The 22,112-nt window shown below is 43.4% G+C and overlaps 1 protein-coding gene across 4 annotated transcripts in view; it reads left to right on the top strand.

Annotated features, from left to right (window-relative positions):
• The first annotated feature begins 1,371 nt into the window (after positions 1-1,371).
• Positions 1,372-22,112, top strand: part of NEK6 (NIMA related kinase 6) — a 69,314-nt gene continuing 48,573 nt past the window's right edge. For 2 of the 4 annotated variants that reach the window (XM_072882874.1, XM_072882873.1), the window contains exon 1: positions 1,706-1,846. The gene's annotated coding sequence lies outside the window, so the exon portion shown is untranslated. Of the gene's footprint in view, positions 1,520-1,705; positions 1,847-22,112 lie in introns of those variants that run through there. The other 2 variants (XM_072882876.1, XM_072882877.1) reach the window with 2 other exon arrangements.

The raw sequence follows: 22,112 nt of genomic DNA, 5'->3' as shown, positions 1-22,112 counted from the left end.
AGGTGTAGGTGACGCAATCAGTCGAGAGAGAGGAGACGGAGCAGCCGAGTCTTACGCTCCACGCGGGCTGCAAGCGTTTCCCTAGAAGTTGTACGTTTGTGAATGTGACGCACAGAATGCAGAACGGGGCCTCTCCCCGCTGCTCCCAGGGAATGGAAATAATAAAGACTCGGTGCTGTTCGGCAGGGTGTCATGGTGTCTGACCGTCTTCGCTAGACAGCCGAGTGCGGCACCAGGACACCTGAAGGAATCTGGAAACACGTAAAGGCCAAGGCACAGGACAAACGGGCTGAAACTGTCAGTCATGTCCCAAAGAACGGGGCTCCCTGCGTGCGCGTGGTTTCCTTCTGGGTGCCTGGCGTTAGTTAATGAACCGGGCTGCCTTGGGCTCCCTCCGTCCTACCCGCGTTTCCCATCGCAGCTGAGGCGGCAGCTGTAATAAGCACCACACTAACGCTTACAGCAATGCAACCAGTCTTGCTTAGAGAACTGATTTAAAGAAAGAAACAACCTGTATTATTTTAACTGGCAAAGGGCTGAGTAGAAATGAAGGTGTACTGGCAAAAGGTGCTTTTGCTTGCCTAGCGTTTCATTTGCCGACTGCTCTAAGTCATGCTGGCATTAGCACTTTCTGCTGTGACGGCACCAGGAGCTTCCCAGTCGTACCAGCAAACACCTTCTGATGGAGCTAGGCCTTGGGGCACAAAAGTTGGCAAAATATGAGCAATCATGTTTCTCACCAGATGTGCTGCTACCCTGCGCCTTTCGCCCAGTGTAGACAATTAGACGGGACTTGCTAGTTTCATTTTTATTTATTGTGAAGTTCACTTTCAGGTTTTTGTTAACTTGTGAAAAATCCCGTTGAATTTCAAGTTCAAATTTAACTTAAAACATACCGAGTACTAACATCTGTCTTCATCTGCAAAACACAGCAATTTGCGAGTGAAGGATTTTCCAGCTGAAATGTTGGGTGTATTTTAGAGCCAGACCCGTTCAGACCCTGCTCCTGCAGAGGCACCTACGCGCGTCGCTTTAGGCGTGCGGCCGCGGCGGTGAAATGCACGGGATCCATCGGCGACGCGGGACCCGAGCGCCCAGCGGAGCCTGCCCGAGCCACCCTCCCGCAAGAGCACCCCGGGCGACCGCAGAGAAGCGGCGGCAGCTCCGCCGTTGCGCGCCGCCCTCCGCTTCGGCCGCCGCCGCCCCGCGGCTGGCCCAGGCGGCGCGGAAGGCGCTCCTCCCGGGCCCGCCGCCCTGCCGCTGCAAACGGGGAACCCCGCAAGCAGCCGCCGGGTCGTCTTTCAGGGCGGGGGGAGCCGCGGGCCTTTCTTCCGACACCCGGGGCGCGGGGAAACCGTCGTTTTCCGGGGGAGGAAAGGCCGCGGCGGCGGTGGGAGGGCTTCGCTCACGCTCTGTTCCACAGGGGCCGCCGGGCTTCGGCGCTGACGCACCGCGGGACGTGGAAAAAAACACCCCCCCGCCCCCCCCAAGGAGCGGAACCGGAGCGGGAGCGGCCCAGGTACGCGGCGCCGCGGGTGCCGGCGGCTCGGCCGGGCGGGCCCGCAGGTGGGCAGAGCGCCGCCCGGCACCGCCTCCCGCCCCGGCCCGCCGCGCGCTCCCGGCCCGCCCGGCCTGCGTGGCAGCCGGCGGGGCGCGCGCCCGAGCGGCGGCGGGCAGCGCGGGCGCGGGCGGCGTGCGCGCGCGGCGAAGTTGTCTGCGGGACGCGGCGCCGCTCGCTCGCTCGCTCGCTCGCTGCGGGGGCCGCGGCCGCCTGCCCGCCTCCCTCCCCTGCCGCGCCTCCTCCGGGACGGGCACCGGCGCTTCTCCGCCGCCTCGCCGGCCGCAGGTGAGCACGACAGGGCCCCGCCGCCGAGGGCCGCCGCCGCCGCCGAGGGCCCCGTGCCGGGGGTGTGCCCGCCGCGGGCCCCTGCGCCGCGCGGCCCCTCAGGCGGTGCTGCCGCGCCTCCGCCGGCCCCCTCGGCAGCCTCGGCCGGCCCGGGCCGCGGGTCGAGCGAGGGGTGGGAGGGGGGGGCGTGCGGCCGCGGTGCCGGGGCCGCCGAGGGGCGTGCGGGCAGCCGTCCCGGCGCGGGGTCCGGGCCGCGGCGCCTCGTGGCCTTCCGTCTTGCCGGAGCTGCCGCGCCTCCGGCCCCGGGGCCGACACGTGCCCGGGCAGGAGTGGGAAGTGAACGGGAATGTCACCAGAGCTGTGAGGGCTGGCGGGTCGTCATCGGCTCCGGTCGGGGCGGCGTTGTCTGGCAGCGTTAAGATTTGAGCGAAGTTAAAACTGTTATAAAAACACGACTGTTTGCGTGGTTTGGTGTCATCGCAGGTTTTTTTGAGGGCGTTTTGGGGTTTTTTTTACCCATTAAAGCAGTCGTGCTGCCAAGCACACATGCCCCGGCCGGGCCGTTCCCGTACGAGCGCCCCTCCAAGTGCCGCTGCCCCAGCGGGGAGCCCGGGATGCGCTTTCCTTGGTTTGTCTCCCCTCTGTGAGACCCCGGGAGCTCCTGGGGCCGGTGAGAGAACCCCGGGAGCTCGGGCAGTGCCTGGGCCCCGGCCTGAGACCCTCCCCAGCCGCTTCTCCCTTATGGTCGCCTGCGACTGCAGCTCCTGGCGTTCCCCTCGTCCCCTCCTGGGAGAGGAGTGTACCTGTTCTCGGGGTGCTCTCGTGTGTGCTATCTCAAAAGACAGGCACTCTGAGAGAAAACCAGCCCTTTAGGGATTACCACATTGCTTTTGAGAGAGCACATGTTAGAGCTGAACTATGAAATACCTCCTCCCCCCCCCCCCCAACATGTTATTCCCTCCAAAGTGTGATTTATACTTGTTTAGAATAATGGTGGATTTCTGAGCTCCATCTGTTTGTCTGTCTGTTCGCACACGCGGAATATTTCTGCCAATGGTGATTGCCTACGGCATTATTGCAGTATAAGTAGTTTGATAGGAAATATTGTAGCAATTAGAAGTCCAGTGATGCAAGTTCCTGACAGATTATGACTGTCTTGCAGTGGTTCCTTTAAAAGTTCATTTTTGTGAATCATTGTAAGCAACCGTTTAACTTCTGCAGCATTTCTACAGTTTTTACATTTTGAGACATCTCTTGACATTGAGACAAACTCTTTCCACTGTTGTTTTTTCCCTGTTGACATTCTTTGCGGCAGTCAATTCTTTTAAGCAACAAGAGAAAGAAAAAAAGAAAAAAGGAACTTGTTTTAGCTGAGAATGTTGCTGCCCCTGTTTCCTATGGTGCTATGCCTTAGGGACCTAAAAAAAACGGGGGCTGGGAGAAACTTTTATTGTGGTGGAAAAAGAGCATCTTCTGTGGGAAGTGAGATTTCTAGACGGAGTGTGAGTGACTGCTGTCACCCTAAAAGAACTTGTCAGAACAGAATCAACCTTTTGGTTTCTTAGCACCTGCGACGTATAAAACGCTTCTGCTTGTTTTGTTTTCCCTTCTTCTGGAATTCTGTTTCTTGACAAATACATGTTTTACAAGAGAGGATGGACATGTAATTTGACTACAAGTTTTAAGATACCTTTTCAGATTCTTCAGTATTCATTTTGTTGGGAGAAAAGAAGGTGAAAATGAATAACTTGGACTCCAAGCCCACACTGGGAAACAGATTTTTTTTTTTTTTTTTTTTTTGGTATTACTTGCCTTCTGTGATCCTACCCGAAAAGTTTTATGTCAATATATAATACTTAAATCTACATTGAAAATATTGAGCCTACACTGGCTTTCTCATTTCTTGTAATAATCGAGGCTGTACTAGAGAAAATGGGAGATTCTGAGATTTACCTTACAATATGCTTTTTGGCTTCATTCAGACCTACCTGTTGGTCTGAAGGCCTCTTTCGATGGCTTTAAAGAGTCTTTTGCGTACTGAATGATCTATTAATGATTGTTTACTCAGGGGAAAATGAGTTGGGTTTTTTTGTATGGGGATAGGAGCCAGAAATACCTGTGTGGGTTTTTCTGCTGCTCTACCTCTGCTTTCTTAGCTGTAAAATGGGGGTAGTTACCAACAAGTGCACGTCCCGCACACCTTCAGAACACACTTTCTAGATGTGTAGAAGACGAATTAGTGGATGTACTTTAACATCTTTTCCTACTTTATGTGGTGCCAGATATATTTAACCTCAAGGCTATGAAAAATGTATACACAACAAACAACGTGGCAGCACAGACTAGACCATGTGAACTGGAGCGGCCAGCAAGTGGGGCAGGCGGTAAAAATCAAATGTATTCATTCTGAATTTAAAGCAAGAAAATTGACTGTATGTTGCTGGAGGAGCAGAGGAAGTACTAGAGGAAGATTTCAAAAATGAAATGATGAAAGTGGATGTCAGTATGACCTCAGGGGCCTGACTTTTGCTCTGTCCTAAATGAACACCTAGTTGGGATACAGCCCCTACAGAAAATGAGTTTAACAGCCCAACTTGTGTTTTAGCTTTTGTCATTCTGATTTGCTTTTCTGAGATGATCTGTTTATAGAAGAGGTTGTTCACGGTTGTTCATCTCCAGCAAATGAGAAAAATAAATACATGGAACCTCATTTTAGTGGTTGGGCTCCTCTTTACCATTGAGTGAACATGTTTTTAAATGCAACTTCCTCAGCATTACTGTGATTCAACTCTCATCTAGATAGACAGTGGCCATGATGCTCTGTATGGTTTGAGCACAGAATTATGATTAAGGAAGTCGTGAATAGCCATTCTACCTGTGACACACACTCCTGCATTTGTCTTGTAAACTCACTTAACCAGTCTGTTTTACCTTTTATGGGAACGATGGTGACTAATTCAGTGTATACCTATCCACGTGCTTGACCAGGTTGTTTGTAGGAAATTATGTGATATATGTCTTTGTATCCAGTATAAATGCAAGAAAAACATTCTTGCAATATCGAAAGCAAACACTAAATATTCATGCAGTTGAAATATAGTTCATAATTGCCTTGATACCACTCATCACTGAAGACCCTGACAACGCGGCTTTTGGCAAGAAAACGGTGACCCACTCTGCTACTGGTTACACAACAGGCATGCCAGCAGAGGAAGCTCACATGCATCCGTGCCACGCTCTGTGGACCAGACAAAAATGGCCTTTCCCAGTATAAAATCATGTGGAAGTTAAAGACTGTCTAAAATGGACAGAATTAACGCTTTGTCCTGTTAAAGGCAGAGGCCTTGAAAATAGTTTCTTCTGTTACGAAGTCCTGTTAACACCGTGTTTATTATACTCACCCTTCCCTTTGTAAAGCTTTTAATACAAGCATGTGCAAGTACTCAGCAAGTTCCTTGTGCTTTTTCATCGGTAGATCTCCTAAGTGCCCTAGAAGATAAGTACGGTTTATCTGAAAGCTGAGGATAGCAGAATCAGGAAGATTTGGTATGTCTCAGCGTCATGCAGAGTCCCTAGGTGGCTGAGCTAACATCAGACAGCTTGGTGGTACCAAACTGGACGGTTTCCCTTGTGTTCTCTGTTCCCCTGTGCCAGGGCTGGCTTTCTGAATACTGGTGAGTTGGCTCAGCTGAGTAAATTGGGGTAAAACTAAGGAACCAAAAAAAAAAGAGGGAGAAAGCAAAAAAAAAGTTTGATTAAATAAGAGAGTTGAACCACTTTATTCTTTGTGGCTGCTGAAAGGGCGATTTGTGTTTTCCCTAGCTGTGTCCTTGCCTTTTCCCAGAGGGGAGCTGACCCGCCGAGGGATCAAAGGACTGCTGCAACGGAGGGGCTAGGATGTGCGCCGGGGAACGCAGGCTGGACCCTTCTGGCCTGATGCTTTTAAGGGAGCGGTAGTCTGTCGCCTGCAGTGCATGTTGGATGTGATGTGATGTAATAGGTCTCTTCCACTTCTGAATTCCATGCTTTACTGTCGAGCTGTGTCTCTACAGTTAAAAGGAGGAAAAAAAGTAGTATCTAGGAGATAGAAGAAGCATGTGTTCAAACTGAGAGGTGATGTTGGCCCAGACAGTATTTTTCTTTTTGAAGAAAAAACAGAAGCCAAAAAATTTGCATGCAAGATCTAGATGTAAAACTGACTTTAAAATCATAGCCTTTTTTCCCAGCAGGTTGAAATTGCTGCAGTGTGTCTGAATTACATAGAAAATTAAGCTGTATAAAATACTTGTTTAAAAATTTCTTACAGGTTTGGGAGGGGTGTGTGGAGGTGTGTGCGTTTGTTTTTAAAGCCAGATTGGAAGCTTCTGTCTTTAGTTGGCTGAAATGTAGGACGGGGAGAACCAAGGTTCTGTCTAAGTGTGTGACGAAGTGGGCAGTTCTAGAGCTTGTAAGCTAAATTTTGTTTAAAAACAGAAAACCACAGGGAGTTATTTTTAATAGTGGTTTGAATGCAGAAGTCTGTAAAGCTGTCAAGTATTTTTATGGGTAGATAGGTCTTTTTCTATCTTGGCTTATTTTTCATATGCATATTGGATTGGATCAAGATTACTTCAAGTTCTAACCTGTGCTAAGTATTTAAACATCTGGACTTGCTGTAAATGCCATTGCTGTACGTGTGTGAGAAGTCTCTTGGATTGTTTTTTAACATTTTAAAATATTTCAGAAAAAAAAATAATTTATTCAATTGAAACAGTATATTTAGCTTCCAGTGTTTAGTTGTATGATACAGCTTATCACGTGGCATGATGCAATAAATTGCAAATAATTTTACGGTGTCAGTACAATTAAAGAAATTAAATTTCTAAAGTGTTTACTTCAGCTTGGTGCTACTTTAAGTGTCTGCTATCATAGATTCCAGGCAGTGAACAGCTGTCTGTCGCAGATGGGAGAGGAAAAAAAACTTCCCCTTAGCTTCTTACTTCTAAAAAGGTTTCCATATAAAACCAGTAGTAATGTAATACGACCTTTTAGTCAAATTTGAGTTTCCTGTTACACGTTTAAGTGAACCGACAGCAGACTCTATCTATTTGAAACCAAATGGTGTAAGTGAATGAGACTCTAGGAATTTTGTACTCCAAAGCGTCCTTGAAACCTCACAAATGCTTGTTTAGTAGTCAGAATGCATTATTTATTACAGCTCAAAAAAACCCCAAAAAAAACCAAAAACCCAGACTTGCAGGTAGTTTATGAATTACTTCTTTAGAGTCTGCTGTGTTCCAGTAAGATAAGGTGGTATTGTCTGTCCTGTTCTTGTGCTGGGTTTTACACAACAAAATCAGCTAGATTAGAAACTGTCAAGGAAGCATGTAGCAAATCCGTATTTTTAATAGAGTCCAAGTGCAATGAAGTCTGAAAAAGAGCGGGTGTGAAAGGCGTAATGATTTTTGTTAGAGTTGAGTGTTTTCTGCTAAGACATCAAGATGGCAGAAATGGAGTTTGTGCACAGAACTACATGAATTTAGTTTTAGATTGTAAATTGGATATGCTGTTCTATGAGCTAGTACACCATGGCAATTATAAAACTTATTAAAATAGTTGTGACATGTCTGATCACAAAATGCAGAAGATGGTAAGATTGTTCTATTTAAATTAAAAAGTTGCTGTGCTGGCATAAAGCTTTTTCCCTTATGGTTGTTTCCTCACTATCTCCCCCCCTCCGGACTATTAACAGGTATATAATATTCCCTAGGCACTTCTTAAAGTTTCTGTGTTTATTTGCTTTGAGTAACTTAGGTCTGCAGTTCTGGACTCCAAACTTTGTATGTGCTTCACATGATGAATCAAAGTAGGTGCCAAGCCATCCCCTGCCTTTGGACAGACCTCACGCACCAACCCTGACAGACCAATGCAATTGCTTTTTAGGAAGGCAGTTTATTTTGTCGTTTTATCAAAGTACTGACTGGTTTTGGTCGTAATTTCAAGCAGTTCTTCTGTGGCTATTCTGATTTCTCTGTTGGGAGCTGGCAGATGCAGTGGTCCGTGCATGTTTCAGTTCACCATGTTTTTAAAATGTGGCTGCACCTCTGGACTGATTTATCTCAACATAATGTGTAATATGCCTTTTTTTTTTTTAATTCAGTGGATGGATTGCTTGTGTAACATCAGCTGGAAATTGTGTTGAAATGTTGTTTTTCCAAGCATGGAGATGCTACAAAGGCCTTCTGGAGATGCCAGAAACCCCTTTTGGGAATGAGCCTTCTGGTTAGGGGCAAGAGATGGCTCCCAATGTTGTGTTGCCGGTGGCAGGATGATGTGTGGGAGTGCTCCCTGGCACGTTTCAGACAATGCTGGTTCGGTGAGCTTAAACCTCTCATAAGCCAAGCTAACTGAGGAATCAAGGGTAGTAAACCCGAGTGTGGCAATGCTAGTGAAAAGGGCAGAGATTCTCCTTTGAGGAGGGGGGTGATAATGTCTTGCGCTGCCACAGCTATTTACAAAATGAATGGCTGTCAACAGCCTGGCTGGTGCATCCCCAGCTACACATTTCAGCATTGCCAGGAGACAGCTGAGGGACCTTCCTGAGGAGGTCTCAGTGTCTTGTTTCAATGCAGCATCCCACCTTTCGGGCCCGAAACATCCTTCGGTATTTGATCTGGGTGGGATTCCCCAGGACTGGTTATGCTGTCCGTTTGGGGGACGCTTATCCAAGTGAGTCATAGTCGCCTCACCTAGTGCACTAGTATTTCAGGGGTCAAAAACCGAACTGATAAGGGCTGTGACCCTGTGCCCAGCCCAGCCTGCTGACGGAGCAGGTGTTGCTCCACACCCTGGGGAGGATTTGCAAGTCTTTCATTTTGCAGGGCTCAGTGACAGATACTGTTCTCCAGTTACTTTTGTTGTTCGGTCTTTGAGAAGCCCACTTGCTATGAGGCGGGAAATATCCACCAGCCTGTTGAAAACTCATGGCGTGCATGAAGTGGAGCTTTAAGTCCATGCTGACAGGAAGAACGGGTGCTGGATAGTTGGGATTGCTCTCTCTCGGAGCCGGTGTGCTGGGAGGTAGCACAGCTCGAGCTGTTTCATCCATACTCGCTGCTTGGTGGTGCTCACTTCCGAGGCAGCCGCTGTCTCCTGGTGCAAGTGGCTCAGGATAATATAAGTTCCAATTTGCCTTCTTTCCTTAGAGCCAACTGTCCTCTTTTACTTGGGAGAGTAGCTTTTTTCTTAACCTAGGGATTTTTAAACTGTGGAATTGGAAATCAAAATCGCTGCAGATGGTGCAATAATTGGGGAATGTTGACCTACAGGATGGATTGCAACTTCACAGTACATTCAATACGATTCCTTTCAGGAATTTCAGTTTAAATCTCTGTCCTGTTGTTAACCTGGACGCTTGTCTCTGCTGTCCTGAAAAGGAGTGGGTTTTCTCCTTGTTGTAACATTTTGTTTCTTGCATAGGAACACTCTGAATGTCAAGCCTGTCTTGGAGAGTTTGTGATGGGTTCTGGTTCTCAGGGCAGACATATGTTATTACAGTGAGGAGATGGGTAGAAAAGCTGTAGATACTTTACGGTTCCTTTCCTCCTAGAGTGGGGACTCAGGGTAGAGTAGGTATCAACAAACATGGACACAAAAACTCCCTCCTCTTTCATTCATGGAAGTTCTGCTTTCATTCTTTTGTGCTGTCAGTATTTCATTAGCTCTTCTGTCAGAGCTGTGCAAAACGTAAGTCTCAAATGTTAAACTTGAACAAAAAAACCCAAAAAACCTTGAAAAGGTTTTTAAAAATATATGAATGTATTCCAAAGAAGCAAGTAAGTCACAACTATGTGTGTCTGTATGCTACCCTTTAATCAGTTGGGAAATCTAAGTGGTGACTTTCAGCTGTCACTATATTAAGAACCAGTGCTGCCTTTTGTGGCAGTCTGTATATACTGAACTCAGTACTATGTAGTAAATATTCTTGCTGTGTTTTCATTATCATTCTACTTAGAGTAAGTGCTTCTTGGGTGGGTATTACAAATCTGTTAATCTTTATGGTATTTATAGGGTAATTTTTAACTCTGTTGAGCTCTTTGCTTCCTTGCGGGTCAATTACTCAATTTATAACATTATGTCAGTTGTAAGAACTTTACCATCCAAGGGTAAACAGTGTTGCGTATGGTTCTTTACCTGTGTTTGCTCTTAGTTCTTTGTATATTAAGGTATGCAATAACTTACTCTGTGACTTATTTATTGGGATTTCTTTTAGTTTCCCTGGTTTGTACTGTAAAGTGACTATGATGGCTTATTTTAGCTTTTGTGCTTCATCAGTAATGCAGGGAGAGGGATAATGTGCAGCAGGTCTCTCTGAAGAAAAGACTGTTAATCACATTTCAGCTACTTAAGTCAAAAGTGCTGTAAATAGTGTTTAAATATTTTTGATTGTCTATTGATGAAACAGATTACTGTAAGTCAAACATTTTGCTGTGTAGCAAGCACACAGTTCTCTAGGGGAGGGTTTGGCTCTGTAGTAGGGAGGGATGGCTGACTTGGTTTTAAATTCTCACTGTAGTTGTCCACGTTAAAGTGAAAATCTGCTCCGACTCGATGGGGTTTCAGTTGGCCTATGGAAAGATAGAATAAAGTTATCTCCTGACAGTGGAATTTTTCTTCTTGAAATTGCCTTTCCCCTTGCTCCTTTTGCTACTGTCAGCATTGCCACAGCAGTGTGACCTGATGGTGGTGATCCTTGTGTAGCAAAGGGGCATGCCCTCTTTCCATAGCATTTTACCCGTTGAGAATAAGTTTGGAGCTGTAGGGTGAGAGAGAGAGGTATGTGTAGTCAAGAAAATTGCTGGTGACTTGGAAACCCTGGGTTTGGGGAGCATCCATCATTGCTCATGCGGCCGCTAGCTCTTGGAAGCAGTACAACGGTGGGAAATTTTCTGGAAAGCCTAAGGTAGGTAAGGCCAGAGATGCTAAATAGTCTAGTGCTGAAGTCTCTTCCTTTTGTTACCTGTGAATGCTGACGTGTAATCTACTGGCTTTTCTTCTCTTATGCTTTTCTGTTGTATATTTTCAAGATGAAGCTTCTGCTGCAGAAGCAGGTTTCGGCATCTATGATGGCTTTTTGAGAATCTACTAAGTCCCTGAAGGAGCCTGTGTTCTTGTTGCACTCTTCTTTCTTTCTGGGGGTAAACCATGATTCATTCTCATAGACAAACAGACCGTGGAGCATTTTGGGCGTAACGTACTGTAAATTGGCCCTCTCAATGAAGTGTGTATTGTTTTCAAAGATTCAGCCAGGTTTTTTTGGAGTTGGTTGTTTTGTAAGCACATCACACTATGGTGTTCCCATTTTTTGTTCTCTCCCCCCCCAATATTCTGTTTACTTATGGATTAGAAAAACATCAAAGGGGTAATGAAGGAAACAAGAACTTTATTTTCAGAATAGGAAGGTCAAATATTTACTGCCTCAGTGTCATTCATTCCATCAATAACAGGGCAATGAAAAACAATATTTCAGTACTGCTCGGACCATCTGCTCCTAGTCACTTCAAAAGGTGTGCCTAGATGTGACTGGAGTATTTGGTTTTACATTTTCCTAAAGGCAGCTGTGTGTGGGAGCTCTGTGCTGGTGTCTTCTCTCCTGCACAGCGTGGCCGTGGCACGGGTCTCTGCAGTGCCCTCCTGCCTTTTGTCAGCTTTATTTTGGAGTTTGTGGGACTGGCAGGAGAAGCTGGCAGTGTCTTTCCTCCGGCTGGTGTGCAAGAAGTTGGTCAGCTAGAAAAGCTTAAGTGAAAGTGAAGCCTAGGTTGGCAGGAGATGAATATTGTGTGTGTGTTTTTAAACAACCTGTTCGCATGTGGTGCTCCAAAGGAAGCAAACTTTGAAATGGATCATTCATCACGAGACTTACCAGCCTTTGCTGAAGTCGCATGTTATCTTTCCTATTGTTCATCTGAAACTGGGGACAGCTGAGTGCCAGCTTGCTTGGTTTTTTTGGTGTCATAGATGGCACTAATGAGTTTGATAAAAGCAGCTAGATGATGTGGGGAATATAGCTTCCCTTTGGAGACTGTCTCTAGTTTGTTATACAGGACCATATTTAAATTTATATCTAGTCTTAAGTCATCAGGCAGCAGTAGTAACCAGGGTAGCTTTTGTTCATGCATCCAATATGTGGAATTAATTCCCCTCCAGACTCAGTTGCTGTTGTCCATAGTTTTTCCTTCATGCTGTTACCATAGCATGAAATATCGGTGCTTGCAAGTACATGGCTGTACATTTTGCTGAGAGCATGTGGCAGTTACGTCCTTGCATGGACTAACCATCATTTTACTAGCAGGCTTTTGGCTTGGTTTAGATGGTAAACTCTTCAGGGAGTGAGTTGTCATGCATTGGAGCTGGGGTCTCTAGCTGCTGTGCCGAAGCAACTCTCCTTGCCATCTCCCATGTTTTAAAGGTTAGGTTTGACCTTTAAAACTGGACGGTGTGGTCCTGCCTCTGCCTCCCTACACTGAGGGTTTGCATTTGTGGGACTTTGGATTAACCTTTCTCTTGCCTTGGTTTGAGCTGAAATAGTCCACATCTGTCAACCAACTGGTAGCTGTTGCAAATTCATTAATAAATATTTTCTCTTTATTTAAATATCTTATTTTTCTTCTGCGTGTTCCCCTTTTCCACACATTTACTCTTTTAAAACAAGTTGTTATGCAGCTCTTGGTTGTAGTGTGGGAACTCTGTCCGCTCACAGGAATGCGTGCTACTGAAACAGCTTTGTTGTTTTTATAGAAACCTTGCCCACACACTCCTTTTGCTTTCCAAATGCCTATAAATCCCTGCAGGATCCTGCTGACATCACTGTGGTGATCCACGTTTATTTTGTGATACTGTCTAGGGGTTAGAGCAACGTAGAGTACGGAGTCAGGACAGGCGTGTGCTGTCCCCATCTTTGACTCCAGTCAAGTCTGGACATTTAATACAGCAATTCGTGTTATTTCCAAATAAATTGCTACATCACTATTCATTTCTTTTTTTTCTAGGAGCTCTTGAAGGTGGTTTGTTTTACATTAGGTCAATTTGATCCTTTGCTGTCACTGCTCTTTATAATTTTTATTTTTCTGCTTTTGCCCTTGCTTTGCCCGTGTTGCTTGCTGCTTCACAAGTTGGGGAGAGCTGCGCGCGGATTTTGCTGGGCTTGAAAAATTATTTCTATTGATGAGTAGTAGTGTGTTATTCACAGGTATTAATAAGGTGTCAACATAATTTGCATTGATATTACTAAACCATACTGTAGCTTATTTTGGAATACTGTAAATACTTGTGTTTCTTTTCTGAAACAAACCTTTGTGTTTGTGCAAGTATCTGATGGTAAACAGTTGTCTTTGAATGCTGATGAACTGGTCCATGATAGATGTTTTCGGCTGTGTTCTGCATAATTACTCTTAAAAACTGGTAATTTGAGATGGTTCAAAACTTAAATTTTACTTAGTTCATGGTTTGCTAAAAGCTAAATTGCATTCTATGCCTCAGCTGGACTTTTTTGTTTCTTTCTTTTAATTGCATTAACACTTTAACCCTAAGTACTTCTCATCATGGCTGTGGCTGAGAGGTATCTGGTGGTGGATAGAACAGATGCTGCATTTTGGAAACAAAATGTAAAGGCCTTTGCAAACGTCTGTTAGTTCTTTGGTTTCAAGCTCTATGACACAAGGGCTTTTTTTGTTATTATCTGAAGGACTGTGTAGTGTCTGCAAAACAACTGGTTTTTTCCGCCCTCAGTTTTAGGGGGAAGGACAGACCAAGGCAGGGCAAGTCTTCTCCACTCTGCTGATTTCTTGTACCTGTATGGTGAGAAACTGCTCAGTCTCTGGTCAATATATCGCTGTAGAGCTGGGAATGTCTGAAAGGCACCTTGTGGTACATAGCAGAGCTTTTTCAGACAAACTGGAAGTGAGACTGTGGAGCTGTTATCTTGGTAAGTAAAGCGTATTTTTTTCTAGCTCCCTCAAATAGGTGAATTTCTGTCCTAACAGCATAGTATTAGTCTGAGATCAATGCGGTGTCTTGGCACTTCCTTCCCAACCTCCCCTGACTGCAGGGTGGGCAGGATAGAAGATTTTTGTTTGCATGAGTAAGCTTACAGTTTTTAATAATCTGATACTACTGAGTTTATGCTTCAATATTGAAGCTTATTAGAGTAATAGAAAATTGTTACATAGAGGGAAGAATATAGTGTGAAATGTGATTTGTCTCTTATACAGAGCTTGCACATTTAGTTATAATTTTCTTGAAAGGTTAATTCCCAGTTTCTCTTCAGAACATTCTGTGCAGGCCTTTCTGTAGCAAGAAAAAATTGGACCCAATTTAAATAGACAAGTCTTGTGAATCCTGAAAGAATTTGGGCATTTAGCCCAGGAAAGGGAGAGTTCTCTGCAAGAACTTCATTAACCCTGTCTGTCATCAAAATAAGTAATAAAAGTAGCTATGCAGGCTTTATAAAGAACAGGTCTTTTTTGTTTTACCCTGTAGCCTTGATCTGCAAGGCACTGGTGAATGAGTCTTGTTCTTTAAGGAAAACTGTGCCCATGTGAGAAAGGAGATGGAAATGTTACATACAGTGGTATAGAAGTGTGGATATAAACTAAAAAGCTGCATTAATTGTTGGAAAACTGGTGCCATTAGTTCCAGATACTCAGGAACGTGTAGGGAAGCCAACTATTTTGTTTAGTATAGGTAAGACACCTTATAGTGATATTGATAATACAGTCTTATTCAGCATATTTTGAGGTGGAAAAAATACAAACATATTTCTAACATAGCTATTTTTGTAAGTCGAAAAATGTTAAATCTTTTTACACGGGGAAGAGTTTCTGCTTCCGGTTGGCTGTTACTCGCGAGATCCAGGGGCTGTGACAGCTCTCCCTGCAATGCTAGCAGCTGGCTGCTTGGAAGTTTTGCATAGGGTTTTATGAGGTGGCTTTGAAGTCGCCTTTGGATTTGAATCATATGAATCCTTAGATGGGCTGGGCTGCATAATTCTCGGCGTCATTTCCTCTTACTTCTGATTATGAGAAATGTAAATACTTCAAGCTGTTGCACTGATGTTTTGAAGTTGGGTGAACATATATCTGTATCTATATATATCTGTATCTTTCCCTGTTCCTTTTCCCTGTACTTGGACAGATATGTTGGCTACTAAAGACTCAGGTTAATGGCTCTAGAGATAAACTGCATGAACAGAGTGGTTACAGCAGGTTTCATGGATTTTGAGCCCATCTGACATGGGCTTGCTCTTTTACTTTGGTCTGCCTAAGCTTTCCTCAAACATTTGAGAAATTACAGCAATATTTCAGAAGTATCTTTGTGAGGTTTGCTTAATACTTGTCGAGTGCTTGGAAGTGTGCTAATTAAACGGTATTTATCAGTGCTAAGTGGTGGTGTTTCTAATCACATATGTATATATGTATTTATAGAAAACTTTGTGAGGATTTCGGGTCATACGTTTGTGAAGCTTTCTGAGAACAGACCAGGCTGAACGGTTCCCATGTTTGGGTTTTGGGGCTGTAGCAGCAGAGCTTATTTAAAATTTTCTTTTTGTACTTTGGATGTTACTTCTGTTTTTGTCTTACTGACTTAAGATGATCTGTTTGCTTGTGCTCTTGTTTGAGATGGCTAGTTGCTAAAGGTGTCTTGATAGGAACAAGCTGTGGAAGTAGTTTGGATTCTTAGTTGTGTGTGGTAGAAACTTACTTTAGGGATTGGCTTAAATTGGATGTTTTTGCCATAGGTTGGGAACAACCAGTCTTCCCTACTACTTGATTTTTGGCTCTTTTTTACAAGGGCTCTTCAGATGTTGATCGAGAGTGGAAGCTGTTTGTATTTCACATGTAGATTGTCAACTTGCTGGTAGTACAGTAAGTTTGCTTACTTATGTGCAAATAGCTGATTGTTCCCTTGAAGCGGAAGGGAGACCGCACAGCCAGCGTGATAATGAAGTTGACAGTACTGGTACAGACAGTGCGCGTTTCATAGCTGTATGTGATGTTACTTATTTCAGTTATGATTTAATGATGTGAAAATGTCTGGCAGTTTCTGTGAACGTATACGTTATGAATATATTTCCAGCCTATATTTAATCTTTCCTTCATCAGAAATGAATGAATTCTGAGAAGGATAACAGAAATGTTCTTAAATAATTTGGCTTCAGGCTTGAAAGCTTTATTGCATTATAAATTAAAAGGTGAGCATGTTGTTGCATGCTTAGTAAGCAATACAGTAAAATTCCAGGTAGATTTAGTATGTGTTTATTTTTAACATATGTTTCATTAGCACCAGTAGTGGCCTGAGAGGTCTATCTCTAATGTTTCAAAGGTTGTAAAAATGAATATAGTGAATACTTTTGGAAGGCTCAAAATTGCAACTAGAAGAATATAAATTCTTACTTTATCTGAAATATACATAAGTGAAAACTAGTTGGGGAAAAATGCAACCTGCTGTTGCTGTGCTGTCTTTACAGTATTATCTCTCTTCAGAGGAACTATTGTCACTTTAAATGCCGCTGACCACTATCCAACCTCAATTTTGGATTTGATATTTATCTACATCTTACACAAACATTGTACATAAATATTTACATGTGGTGTTGCACTAGGAAATTCCGTGCAGTGAAATAAGAGGTAGGAATAGCCCAGTTAGGCTGGTGGAAAGGAACATTTACCTTATCACATTGATTAATTTGTCATAACTCTAAATCACCAAGTACCCTTGGCACTGATCCTCGGACTGTTTAATAGGAGCTGTGTGAAACCATCCCTTGTAATGGATGGATTGAGCTACATAGCATCTGAAGTGTATTCAGAAGACACTTACAAACAATTATGTCTTTTGATTTGGGACCAAGTTCTGGGGAGTTGATACTACAACACAGGAAAAAAAAAAACCAACCAAAATCTAACCGTTAACTTAATTTGACTTAACTTAACCTTTTTAAACCAAAATTAGAAGTAAGCTAACTACCTTCCTGGTTGTTGGTGAGAACTGATGAAAGTAATGGGCATATGAAATGTTCTATCAAATTTATTGTATAAACTCAAGTAGCATCTTCAGGCATAGTAATACAGTCGAGGAGGGGAGAATACTGTGTCAGACCTTGCTATTTTCAAGTCATTTTGCTAGATTTGTCCCCAAACTAGAATACAGAGTATTTGAAATGATAATCTTGCTTGCTTAAAATGGGAATGTGGACCTGAGCTGGATGTAGAGAGGGATTTGAAAGAGAGTGGGAAGTTTGACACAGATACTTCATTATTGGCAGGAAGCATTTGTTTTATTGACATCTACAGTGAGATGGCTCCAAATAGCTTAAATAGTTGACTTAATGTCATTTTGCTTCTAGGTATGGAACAGTGAATTACAGTGTCTGTCACAGCATTTGTTTAATGACTATCAGTTGTTGACATAGTATGAAAAAGCTCTAAGGCTTTTCAGCCATTTTACTAAAGCATTCTCAGTTAGTGGATTATCGGTCTTTGAGAAGGCAGCACTCTGTTACTGGCTGTCGAAAATAAAGTTCGCACAAAGCCTTAACAAAAAGTCGGCACAAAGTCTTAATACAAACCCATCTGCACCTGCTTTCAGGGTAATTCCAACGTTTGTAAAATGGAAGGTGTGATTTGTTACAAATATTCTCATCCTTTTTAGGGGTTTATGAATTGCAGGTACAATTTTCACTGTGGGCTGTGACTTGGTTTCTGCATTTTGATTGGGCAGCAGCTACTTGTAAAATTTTGAATATGTAAATACAGAAATATATTTTTGTATTTTCTTACTGTGAGGCCAATTCCATGGTTTGAATATTTGTAACTTCTATTAATATGAGTTATTTAAGGTTGGATGAGGATACACTTATGAAAGTTTTCAAAAATATCCATCTGTTGAATGAAATTCAATGAAGGTTGAGTTAAAAAACACAGCTGGGGTCCTTAGTACTTAAAAATACTGATAAAGAAAATTTTACTTTGAAACACAACTATTGTCTTTACGTGCATTTGGTGACTGATGCTTTTATTACTTCTAGTACTAGATCCAGGGCCTACCCTTTAAAGCTTCCCTGATATTAAAGGCTGGGGAAGTTGATTTCTGACAGTTTTCATTTGTCCTTTAGAGCTTACGTCAATGAGGATGAGTAAAGTTATATTAGATAATATATTAGCACTTTGGTCATGGATGACATTACTAAATCTAACAAAGATGTATAACTGAGTGATCTTAATATATTGTTTTTAAGAGTCTGTTCACACTTCCATGTATGTTATGCTTTCTCAGGCTTTGCAGGTGTACATAACTCATGCTGTGTTACAGTTGTGTGTGTATATCTATACATATGGTTTCATCTTAATGCTAAGTCTAAAATTTTGAAACTATTTACTGGTGATATATCTGTACTCTACAGTTCTATCTTGAATTCCCTTGTTGCAACCTGGAGCTGTTGGTAAGACAAACCGTAGAGTCCTTCCTCTGCGGGGCTGGTGGTGTTTGTAGGCAGCCTTGCCACCGCAGTGCTCCAGCCAGCTGGGCACTGTGTTAGGCAGCTCTTTCTGAACTGTTTTTTACTGAATTGTATTACTGAACTCGGCTCTTGCAGCATTTTCTCCTGTCTCATGCATTTCAGTGGCATTCCTCATGTTGTTTCCTTTAACATTCATATTCATATTTTTTTTCAGTGTTGGCAGGTGTGTATTTCACATTAACATGAGGGTTTTTTTGGATGTTAGACTGCTATTTGCTTATGGTAATTTCCAGTCATCATAAGGTGACTGTTGAGAGAGATGAGGAGAGAGGAAAAAAATTGTCAAGCATTTACAGTAAATACTCTCTGCTTTTGGAAACGCTGTCAGAAGTTTAATTGTTAGGTTCAAGTAAGTTTGTCATGTGCCAGACAGAATCAGTCTGCTGTAATGAATGGGTTACACACTTCACCAGCAAAAAGGGAGAGTGAGAAACCAAGGGATGCTCAGGATTTCCTGTCACCTTGCACTGCAGAAGGAATGGGATAGGCTTTTTAACCTAGCCTGTAATTAGGTTTTGCATGGAAGCATATATTACTGCGCTTGCTTTGCCAAAGCTCTTCAGTATGATGGATGAGATTTAAAGGTTGATCTGACTAAATTGCAATGAGAATACTAACGACAAAGATATTTCTGTTGTGAACTATTCCTACCAGACATCATAGCTGTGACAGAAATGGTGTAAGATAATGGACAATAAAAGTCACTCGAAAATAATACTCTCCTAGGATTGGACTGCCTTCCCCACGGCACGTACCCTGAACCAGAGCGATAATGTAAACATAAGCCAAGATCATAATTTAAATATATAGGTAATCTCATATAGTATCCTGACATTTATTTTATGAGCAAGCAAGAGGAGGAATATTATTGGGCAGCAGAGAGGAAGAAGGTGTTACTGATGTGGTTGTGTTTATTTTGTAAAATAGTTTGCATTGCTCCAGTCTTTGGGGAGCCCACAGTGAACAGCGTGCTGATGGCTCGGGGAGGTGGCAGAGCCTGGGCTCCACTGGCAGCGCCTCCGCTGCGGATATTGACAGCTGACCTAGGAGCCCGGTTTATGTGCGCTGCCGGATTTTATTCACAGTTAGTCTCAATTCTTTGTATATTGGAAGCCTCCAATATGTATTACAGAAAGAGCCGCTCTGCGCAATGCCACCCCGTGCTGTGTCCCTGACCGTTGAGGATCGGTTTAGCTGTGGCTGGAGTGTTTGGGTTTGCTGGCTCCTCCAGTGTTGCGGGCAGCAGCAGAGCTGAACGCGGGGCGCGTGGAAGGAAGCAGCTGGTGCGTCCTGCAGGAAGGTGAAGTGTTGGTACAGAAAACGGTTGTAACACTGAGCCCTCGTATGCTGCTTTGCTGTCTACTTTAGAGGTGCATGGTCCTATCACATTGATTATGCATCTGGGAGCAAATCACTGGCCTGTAGTTGGGTTTGAGGCATCCAGAGGCACACGGTGATGCCCGATTAGACTGGTCACAGCTGTTTCGCCAAGCCGGTTTAGAGAGGAGCTGCACCCGGGGCAGTAGGGTGTGTGAGACTGAACGCCAAGATGGTGATGAGGTTCTGCTCCTTAATGAGTGTCTGGTAACTAATGATCTTGGCCTTTGCTACCAAGTGCCCTGGGCTGTTCTGCTCTGAGAATCCCACCTGTCAGGTACCTGCAAGGTACCACGGGGTTCGATGGGATTTTGTGCTTTGGTTTGCTTTCTACTCATTCATGCGTCAGAGGGACGGCGTGGGGCGTGAGGACAGTTAGGTACCCAAAGAGGAATTGCAGCTTGGGACGTGGTAGGGGAGCTGGCTGCACGAGAGGGTTTTTATTTTCCCTTGCTTAGTAAAAACTCCAGGTTACCTGTGAATACTGCCACTGTATGCACTGCTGCAGTAGTAACTGTACTGCAGAAGGGTGACAGTAAGTGGCAGGGTGCTTAAAGACTATGATACATTACTGTGTGGGTGGAGTCTTTTCTTTTTTAGGTGTTTTGGCATAGTTGGACATACATTTCGTGTTTCTGCTTTTTTCATTGTTCCCCTATGGAATGGAGGGCACATCGTGACAGACAAACCTACATCAAGTTGTAGTTTGAGAGAATAAGCCGCTCATCCCACGTGGGCTTTGGTCATATTCCCCACTATGTTGTTAAATTTATTCCGAATTCTTACAGAGTAACTGAATTGCCTGCAAAACTATTGAGATACGAACCTGAAGAAAACGAGGTGGAAGTTTTTGGTACCTTGGGTATTTTCAGTGCATTGTTTTCAAAATTTCTCAGCTTATACCATAAGATCTGTTGGGAGGAGTGAAGCAGCTTTACACTGCGTTCAGTTATATATTCTCAAATACTTATTTATTTTAAGTTGTCCTCTGATTTAATTGGAAATCTTTCACTTCCTTCCATTGTTTTCAGAAGCTGTTTCCCCCAGGGGATCAGGTACAGGCAAACAACCCTGCACCATTCAGTTATATGGGAGCTGCCATTTTTTGTGTGTGGCTGTATCCTGCCATGATGTCTGTCTTGTATTAGAAAGTTAAAAGCTTTACCAGGACAACGTGTGTCTTACTTTATTTATACTATGCAGCTAAGTACTGATATTTTAATAATTGGAAATACCAGTGGATTCTGTATTCATGAGAGTTCCCTCTGATTTTGGTATGACAAATGTACTTTTGTGGTTGGTGCAGAGGGAAGTGAGCCTGTGTCTGTTACTGTAAAACAGAGATGGCACGTGTACGGGGTGATTGATTTTGCTAATGTTGAATGATCATAAACTCCAGTATTTGAAAGTAACCTGAACTGCTGACACTTCTGCAGTTGTAAAAGTTATTGCATTGGTTGGCAGCCAAGACAGGTAATTTGGAATTTGTCTGGCTGATTAAAATTGACCCCAAATACTAAAACAACTGTGATACATCCTTAACGCTACTTGGCTGGAATATCCTGGAAGTAATGCTGCATCAACAGAGCTTTGGTGAAATCTTCCTGCCTGCGCTTCATTTACCAGTGGCACAAACGTGATTGTCTGCTCCGCTTACCCACTCCTCTTTCCAGGACTGGAACCCAATTGCTATCACTTATTTTCTTTTTTAGTGTATAGTTCCCAAAGCAGATAATTGCTTTTCTGGAGGTAGAGGTAAATGCTTCAGTTTTGATTAAAATAGGGTGGAAATCTGTCTTCAAAAGCTGGAAAATGCTGCAAGAGATTTTGTGAACTGTATACAATTCTTCCTTTTGTGTGTGTGGATTTTTGAGGCATATGTGTTATTGGGGACTTACGTGTACGAGATACTTGAGTATTCGTAGTCATTGCAGAAGGCTGTTAGGTTGTTCTTGTAATGCCTTTCACAGATGATGATCCTGTTCGTTTGTCCACTTTCTGGAAAGATATGTGATGCTTTACGCAATTTAAAAATGTTTTAATTTACTGTCGTGGTCAAGACCCAGTCTGAAAATGTTTGACCCTGCAAAGCTTCTTAGGAAATTTGGAAGCAGGAATAAAAAAGCCTGTCACTTGAGAAGTAAAAGTGCAGAGCTAGAACAATGTAAAGTAAAAACGTACCAATGTTAAGAGAACTTATTCCAAGACCTCTTATTTCCTACTATTGTCTTTGGCTGTTTAAACAGATTAAAAAAAAATCTTCAATTATTTGTCTGCAACTCCTCCCCTTCCATTCCCCCCATTTGATAATAAGGAAGTGAGACCGAATCTGGA

The sequence above is a fragment of the Ciconia boyciana genome, chromosome 18 (genome assembly GCF_034638445.1).
Source record: "Ciconia boyciana chromosome 18, ASM3463844v1, whole genome shotgun sequence".
Lineage (NCBI taxonomy): Eukaryota > Metazoa > Chordata > Aves > Ciconiiformes > Ciconiidae > Ciconia > Ciconia boyciana.
This window is presented reverse-complemented; position numbering and strand designations above follow the sequence as displayed.